General features: G+C 37.6%; 1 non-coding gene across 1 annotated transcript; it reads left to right on the top strand.

Moving 5' to 3' along the window:
* The first annotated feature begins 8,112 nt into the window (after positions 1-8,112).
* LOC150021840 (small nucleolar RNA SNORA36 family) lies at positions 8,113-8,246 on the top strand. Its single transcript, XR_016513663.1, has one exon. It is a non-coding gene; the product is annotated as a small nucleolar RNA SNORA36 family (small nucleolar RNA).
* The last annotated feature ends 639 nt before the right edge of the window (positions 8,247-8,885 follow it).

An 8,885-nucleotide genomic window follows, 5' to 3' on the forward strand; every position in this document is an offset into this window, starting at 1 on the left:
TATTTGTTGAGGAGTATATCTTTTCCTCATTGTGTTGCTCTTGGCATTCTTGTATGTACATTCTGTTCCATTGGTCTATGTGTGTTTTGATTCCAGTACCACTCTGCTATAACTACCAGAGCTTTGTAATACACTTTGAAATCTGTAAGTGTGATACCTCCATCTTTGTTCTGTCTCAACATTGCTTTGGCTATCTGAGGTATTTTTGTGGTTCCATATGAATTTTGGAATTTTTTTTCTGTTTCTGTGAATAAAAATGTTATTTTTATTTTAAAAAAGTACCAGATTGTAAGAAGACACAATATAGTGAAGTATAATTGACAAAAGTAGTAAAAAGAAGTGACTAGCAGCAGATGAAAGATTTCAACAAATTCTTAGAAGAAAGAATTAAGAGGAGATGGTGTTAATGAAAGAAAGGAAGTATAAGAAATCTTGCTCAGTATATGTCCTTCATAGATTCTGAAACTTATCTACCCAAACCACTCCCAAGAGAGGTTTGGCAACAATGGTATGACTTTTTGGTAATGCTAATAATAAGAAAGTGAGTTAAAACAAAGACAATAATTGAAAACTAGTCTAAAAAGTGTTCTCATTTTCAACCTTCTCCATTTCTGTGGGCAAAAAAACAAACAAACAAACAAATAAAAAAACACCCAGTAGCTTCTTAAGTTTAAGAAAGTCACATACAGTACAACTGTAACGGGATAACAATTAAAAAACAAGAAAACATAAAAAAACCCACATACAGGATCCAAGATAAAAGAGTAAGTGGAAACTACACTAACCTCCTCCCAGCAGCAATCTGGAATTACAATTAAACTGTAGAACTAACATCTCTCCTTCTCAAATTATTAAAACAATTCAAGAGAAGGGAAGGCTCCCAAATTCACTTTATGAGGGCATAAGTATTCTAATTCCAAAACCAGATAAAGACATTACAAAGAAAGAAAATTATAGGCCAATATTCTTAATAAGCATAAATGCTAAAATCCTCAACAAGATATTAGCAAACCAAATATAGCAATGCAACAAGAAGTCATACATCATGATCAAGTGAGGTTTATTCTGAAAATATCAGATTAGTGCAACACTTGCAAATAATAAATGTGATTTATCCATAAACAAAAGAAAGGATTAAAACCACATGATCATATCAATAGATGCAGAAAAAACATTTGATAAAATCCAGCACCCATTTATAATAAAAACTCTCAGCAAAGTGGGAATAGAGGACATACCTAAACATAATAAAGACCATATATGGCAAACCCACTGCCAGCGTCATACTCAATGAGCAAAAACTATAAAACTTCTCCTTAAGATTAGGAACAAAACAGGGATGTTTACTTTCACCTCTCTTATTCAACATAGTACTGGGAGTCCTAGTCACAGTAATCAGAAAAGGAAGAAAAATAAAATGCATCCAAATTGGAAAGTAAGAACTAAAACTGGCTTTATTTACATATGGCATGATACAGTACATAGAGAAGCCAAAGATTCCACCATGAAACACTAGAAATGATAAATAAGTTCAGCAAGTAGAAGAATACAAAATTAATATACAGAAATCAGTTGCATGTTTTATATGCCATAACAAATTAACAGAAAGGGAAATTTTTAAAAATCATATTTGCAATTGCTTCAAAAAAGAATAAAATACCTACAAATAAATCTAACCAAGAATGTAAAAGATCTGTACTTAGAAAATTATAAGACACTGAAGAAAGAATTAGAAAGAGATACAAATACATAAAAGAATACCAAGTTCATGGATAAGAAGAATTAACATTATTAAAATGTCCATACTACCCAAAGCAATCTACAGATTTAATGCAATTTCTATCAAGATTCCAATGATATATTTCACAAAACAAGAAAAAATATTTCAACTTCCAGCCAAGATGGAGGCCTAGACAGACACACTGCATCTCCCTCCACAACTAAGAAGGAATACAACTACATCAAAACTAGAGATAACCAGAAGGTCCAGAAAATCAAGCTGCATGGAAGTCCAACAAAAAAAGATATAAAGAAGAAGTACTCATTCAGACAGGCAGCGGGGTGGAGCAAGGGTGAAGAGGACACAGTGTTGTGGTGGCAACAGCGGCAGCAGTGGCAGGTCAGCAGAAAGCGCAGTCACAGATTTTAAAAAGTAGAGAGGGTCCCCTGGGGAGTGCTCCCAGCACCGGACCAGACCACACAGCTCAAGGTTCCAGCACTGGGGAAAATAAAACCCCATTGCTTCTGATTGTGCAAACCAGTAGGGGTTGGGGTGGAGGAAGAAACTGCCGGAATCTCGGTAGAGTCCGCTTGTTTAAAGGGTCACCATGGTCCTATAATGTCCGCAGACCCACCCACTCTGGGAACAAAGGCCAGGGCAACAGCTAGAGAGGTTCCAGTCCCATATGGAAGTCGAGGAAGTGCCTGGGAAAGGGGCAAGTGCTGAGCAAGTGGCATTGCTCCCTCTCAGACCCCTCCCCCACATACAGCGTCACAATGTGGTGAAATGGGTTACCCATACTGATGAATATCTAAGGCTCTGCCCCTTACAATGTAACCGGTATGACAGCTCTACCTAAGACACAGAGGCAAACAAACACAGGAGCCTGTCAAGATGAGGAGACAGAGAAGTATGGCCCAAAAGAGAGAACAGTTAAAGGTTCCAGTGGGAGAACTAAGCAACAAGGAGATAGCTAACCTAACAAATGAAGAGTTCAAAACACTGGTGATAAAGATGCTCACAGGCTTGACAGAAATGATTGAGTACAGCAAACACATAAGGGAAGAAGTGAAGGCTATGCTATGTGAAACAAAGAAAAATCCACACAAAACCAATGGTGAAGGGAAGGAAACCCGGGTTCAAGTCAATGATTTGGAACATAAGGAAGAAAAAAACAGTCAACCAGTACAGAATGAGGAAACAAGAATTGAAAATAATGAGGAGAGGCTTAGGAACCTCTGGAACAACTTTAAACGTGCCAATATCCGAAGCATAGAGGTGCCAGAAGGAAAAGAGGAAGAGCAAAAAATTTAAAGCTTATGTGAAAAATAATGAAGGAAAACTTCCCAAGTTTGGTGAAGAAAATAGACATTCAAGTCCAGGAAGCACAGAGAGTCCCAAACAAGCTACACGCAAAGAGGACCACACCAAGACATATCATAATTAAAATGCTAAAGGTTCAAGATAAAGAGAGAATCTTAAGAGCACCAAGAGAAAATCAGAGAGTTACCTACAAAGGGGTGCCTATAAGACTATCAGCTGGTTTCTGAAAAGAAACTTTTCAGGCAAGAAGGGACTGGCAAGAGTATTCAAAGTGATGAAAAGCAAGGACTTACAACCAAGATTACTCTATCCAGCAAAGCTATCATTTAGAATGAAAGGGCAGAAAAAGTGCTTCCCAGATAAGGTAAAGCTAAAAGAGTTCTTCATCACCAAGCCATTATTATATGAAATGTTAAATGAACTTATTTAAGAAAAAGAAGATCAATAATAAAAGTTTTTTAAAAAGATGAGTGGGAGAAAAAGTTTTGCAAGAAAGAAAATATAAAGTATACTGATTTACTCTGCAGAAAATTACTACATATAAGCATTTAACTCATGGCTGATTACAGACCATATACACGGGTAAAATTCAGTTAGCAAATAATGTTGTAGATAACATAAGTAAAATGCTAACTATTGTGCTCTTCCCCCAAAGTCTGGAACAACCCTACTCTGCTTTTTAAGCTTTCCCCAGGTAATTTATTCAGTTTATTTGAAACAAAATCCCAGTAATGCATCTTGATTTTTGTTTGTTTGCTTGATTCATTTTGGGAAGTATCATGTTATATATGTGATTTTGAAAAGAGGTGTGTGTGTGTTTTGCTTTTATAGTGGTGTTGTATATGGGTTTCTTTTTAAAAATCTTTATTGTATTTTTTCCATTACCACTTAGTCCCTTTATACCCCCATATCCCAAGAAATCACCACACTGTTGTTCATATCCATGGTCCTTTCTCCTTTTTGCTAACCTCCTCCACCCACTAACCGCCCCCCCCACCACTAGCTCTCATCCTGCTCTCCATCTTTGTGTCTGTTCCCATTTTCTATGGTACTGTAGTACCTCTCTATATCGTGGTTCACTTATCGCAGCCTCACTGTTTCGCGGAATTTTTAAAAAAATTATATTTAATTATTTATCGCAGATTTTTCGCTATATCGCGGGATTTTGCGGTACTGTATACGTATGTTGTTAAAGTTACATAGGCTTAAGAGTGTAGAATATGTTTAAGAACATAAGTAGTGTTTATAAAAGTGTGGAAAAGGTTAATAAGGGAGTGGGAAAGGTTAATAAGGGACTGGGAACAGTTTATAAGTGTGTGGGAAGGGTTTATAAAAGCTTAAAACATATATAAATACTAAAATAAATGTAAGGTTTCTACTTTATGGATTTTCACCTATCGCGGGGGGCAGGGGTCTAGAATGTATTATCCGCGATAAGTGAGGGAATATTTATTTGTCTTTCTCTGACTGGCTTATTTCGTTTAGCATAATGTTCTCCAGGTCCATCCATACTGTCGCAAATGACAAAATTTTCTTCCTTTTTACAACCAACTGGCATTCCGTTGTGTAAATGTCCATCTATTTATGGATGCTAGGGCTGCTTCCTTATCTGGGCTATTGTAAATAATGCTGCAATGAACATAAGGGTGCTAATGTTCTTTCGGATTAGTGTTTGGGGTTCCTTTGGATATATTATCAGAAGTGGGATAGCTGGGTCAAAAGGCAGATTCATTTTTAATTTTTTGAGGTATCTCCAAACTGCTTTCCACGGTGGCTCCACCAGTCTGCATTCCCACGAACAGTACAAAAGGGTTCCCCTTTCTCCACATCCTCGTCAGCACTTGTTGTTTGCTGATTTGTTGATGATGGCCATTCCGACAGATGTAAGGTGGTATCTCATTTTGGTTTTAATTTGCGTCTCTCTGGAGAAGTGTCTATTCAGTTCTTTTGCCCAGTTTTTAAATTAGGTTTTGTTTTCTTGGTGTTGAGTTTTGTAAATACTTTATAAATTTTGGATATTAACTCCTTATCAGATGTATTGGTGAATGCTCTCCCAACTCTGTGCGTTTTCTTTTTATCTTCTTGATGATTTCCTTTGCTATGCAAAAACATTTCAGTTTGATGTAGTCCCACTTGTTTATTTATTTTTGTCTTTATTTTTTTCCCCTTGTCTGGGGAGATATAGCCAATAAAAAATTGCTATAAGCAATGTTGAGGTTTTACTGCCTGTGTTTTCTTCTAGGATTTTTATTGGGCTAACATTTAAGTCTTTGATTCATTTTGAATTCATTCTTGTTTGTGGTGTTAGAAGGTGGTCTAGTTTCATTGTTCTGCACATATCTGTGCTTACTTCCTCTGTTGAATATTAACTGACTGAAAAGGTGTGGACTTATTTCTGAGCTCTCTATTCTGTTAATTTTATGCCAATACCATGCTGTTTTGATTACTCTGGCCTTACAGTATAGTTTGATATTAGGTAGCATGATTCCTCCTACTTTGCTCTTCTTTTTCAGGATCACTGTTGCTATGCAGAGCCTTTTGTGGTTCCATATAAATTTTTGAAAATATGTTTTTTTTTCCTCTTCCCGAAAATATCTTTTCTGAGTATATTTTCTTGATTGTGTTGTTACACTTGTCCCAATTTCTTTTCCCTTTGCTCTCCTCTGCCAAGTACCCCCCCCCCTTCCCACCAGCAATTCCATTCCTCCCTAGTTCATGTCTATGAGTCATGCGTATATGTTCTGTGGCTTCACCCCTTCCTATTATTATTCTTTTTTAAAGTATATTTTATTGATTATGTTGTTACAGTAGTCCCAGTTTTTTCTTTTTGTTCCCCTCCACCCAGTACTCCCTTTCTCTCCAGCAATCCAACCCCCCTTAGTTCATGTCCATGGGTCATGCATATAAGTTCTTTGGCTTCACCCCTTCCTATATTATTTTTAACTTTCCCCTGTCTGTTTTGTACCAACCAATTATGCTTCTTAATCCCTACACCATTTCCCCATTTCTAACCCTTACCCCTCTAAGCTGATAACCCTCCAAATGATCCCTATGTTTCTGTTCCTATTCTGGTTTGCTTAGTTGAATTTTGTTTTTATTTTTTAGATTCAGTTGTTGGAGTTTGCTGTCATTTTAGTGTTCATAGTTTTGATCTTCTTTTTCGTAAATAAGTCCCTTTAACATTTCATATAATAATGGCTTGGTGATGATGAACTCCTTCAGCTTTACCTTGTCTGGGAAGCACTTTTTCTGCCCTTCCATTCTAAATGATAGCTTTGCTGGATAGAGTAATCTTGGTTGTAGGTACTTGCTTTTCATCACTTTGAATACTTGCCCAGTCCCTTCTTGCCTGAAAAGTTTCTTTTCAGAAACCAGCTGATAGTCTTATAGGCATCCCTTTGTAGGTAACTCTCTGCTTTTCTCTTGCTGCTTTTAAGGCTCTCTCTTTATCCTGAACCTTTGCATTTTAATTATGATGTGTCTTGGTGTGATCCTCTTTGCCTCTAGCTTGTCTGGGACCCTCTGTGCTTCCTGGACTTGTACGTCTGTTTTCTTCGCCAAACTTGGGAAGTTTTCCTTCATTATTTTTCACACAAGCTTTCAATTTCTTGCTCTTTCTTTTATCCTTCTGACACCCCTATGATTCAGATATTGACATGTTTAAAGTCATCCCAAAGGTTCCTAAGCCTCTCATTTTTTTTTTTTTTTGGTTGACATTTTTTAAAAACAATTTTATTTATTTATTTATTTATTTTTAGAGCGAGGAGAAAGAGAGGAGAGAAACATCACTGTGTGGTTGCCTCTCACGTGCCCCCAACTGGGGACCTGACATGTAACCTAGTCATGTGCCCTGTCTGGGAATCGAACCAGCAACACTTGGTTCTCAGGCCGACACTCAATTCACTGAGCCACAGCAGCCAGAGCTTCTCCTTATTTTTTTCAGTTCTTATTTACTCATCCTGTACTGGTCAACTGTTTCTTTCTTCCGTATGTTCCAAATCATTGACTTAAACCCTGGGTTCATTCCCTTCACTGTTGGTTTTGTGTGGGTTTTCCTTCCTTCCATTTAGCATAGACTTCACTTCTTCCCTTATGTGTTTGCCATACTTAAGCATATTTATCAAGCCTGTATCTTTATCACCAGTGTTTTGAACTCTGCATCTGTTAGGTTGGGTATCTCCCCATCTGTTGATTGGCTATCTTCTCGTCGCTTAGTTCTCCCACTGGAACCTTGATCCATTCCCTATTTTGGACCATATTTCTCCCTCTCCTCATCTGACAGGTTCCTGTGTTTGTTTACCTCTGTTTCTTAGATAGAGCTGTCACACCTGTTATGTTTTAAAGGGCGGAGCTTTAGAGATTTATCAGTACAGGCGACCTGTTTCACCTCGTTGTGGTGCTGTATGTGGGGGAGGGATCTGAGAGGAAACAATGCCGCTTGCTCAGCACTCGCCCCTTTTCCAGACACTTCTCCCACTTCCATATGGAACTGGCACCTCTCTAGCTGTTGCCCTGGCCATCATTACCCAGAGTGGGTGGGTCTGCGGATGTTGTAGGACTATGTTGGCCTTTTAAACAAGTGGACTCTACTGAGAGACTGGCAGTTTATTCCTGCTCCTCAACCCCCACTGGTTTGCACAGTCAGAAGCAATGAGGCTTTATTTTCTCCAGCACTGGAGCCATGGTTTGTGTGGTCTGGTCTGGTCCTGGGAGCACTACCCAGGGGACCCTCTCTACATTTTAAAACGTGTGACTGCGCTTTCTACCAGCCTACTGCTGCCGCCGCTGTTGTCACCTTAATACCACGTCCTCTCCACCCCAGCTCTGCCTCCCCACCTGTGTGGACGAGTACTTTATATCTTTTTTTGTTGGACTTCCATGCAGCTTAATTTTCTGAAACTTATGGTTGTCTCTAACTTTGAGGTAGTTGTATTCCTTCTTAGTTGTGGAGGGAGAAGCAGCATATCTGTCTAGACCTCCATCTTGGCTGGAACACTTTGTTTTTTTTTATAGTGTCTTCTTCTGGGTTTGATATCTTGGCCTCATAGAATGAGTTGGAAAGTATTCCCTTCCAAAGTGTTGAGTTCAGTTCAGGGCAGCTTCCCTCTTCTGTTAATTAAACTTTGGGACATTGAAACACAGGCTAGGGGAGATGGTTGGGTAGAAAGCATTGTTCTGTTCTTTTATCTCTCAGCCTACAAAAAAAAAAAAAAAAAAGAAAGAAAGAAAGAAAGAAAGAAAGTATTCCCTCCTCTATTGTTTTTTGAAGGTGTTTGTGATGAATTGTGTTTTGTTTTTCTCAAAGTGTTTGGTAGTATTCGGCAGTGAAGCATCTGGTCCTGAGCTTTTGTTTGTTAAGATGTTTTTGATTAGTGATTTAATCTCTTTACAAATTATGTCTATTCAGATTTTCTTCATGATTTTGTCTGGGCAGATTGTGTGTTTCTCAAAATTGTCTGTTTCGTTTAGGTTACTCAATTTAGGGGCATTAATTTTTTCATGTGTTCATTTGAAATCTTTTTCATTTCTGTAAAATTGGTAATGGTGTCCCCTCTTTCATTTTTAATTTTAATTATTTGACTCTACTCTTCTTTTTGTTTTTCTCAATCTAGCTAAAGTTTTGTCAATTTTGTTGGTCTTTTTGAGGAGGCAACTATTTGTTTCATTGATTTTCTCTATTGTTTTTATTCTCTATTTTGTATGTAGTCTGAGCTTTATTATTTCCTTTCTTCTGACTGTTTCAGATTTATTTGTTCATCTTTTTAACTTCCTTAAGGTTTACAGTTAATTATTGGTTTGAGATTTTTTTTTGTTTTAATGTAAGCATTTATAGTCATAGATT

This window comes from Furipterus horrens, unplaced genomic scaffold (assembly GCF_987537825.1).
Source record: "Furipterus horrens unplaced genomic scaffold, mFurHor1.1.pri manual_scaffold_1, whole genome shotgun sequence".
NCBI lineage: Eukaryota > Metazoa > Chordata > Mammalia > Chiroptera > Furipteridae > Furipterus > Furipterus horrens.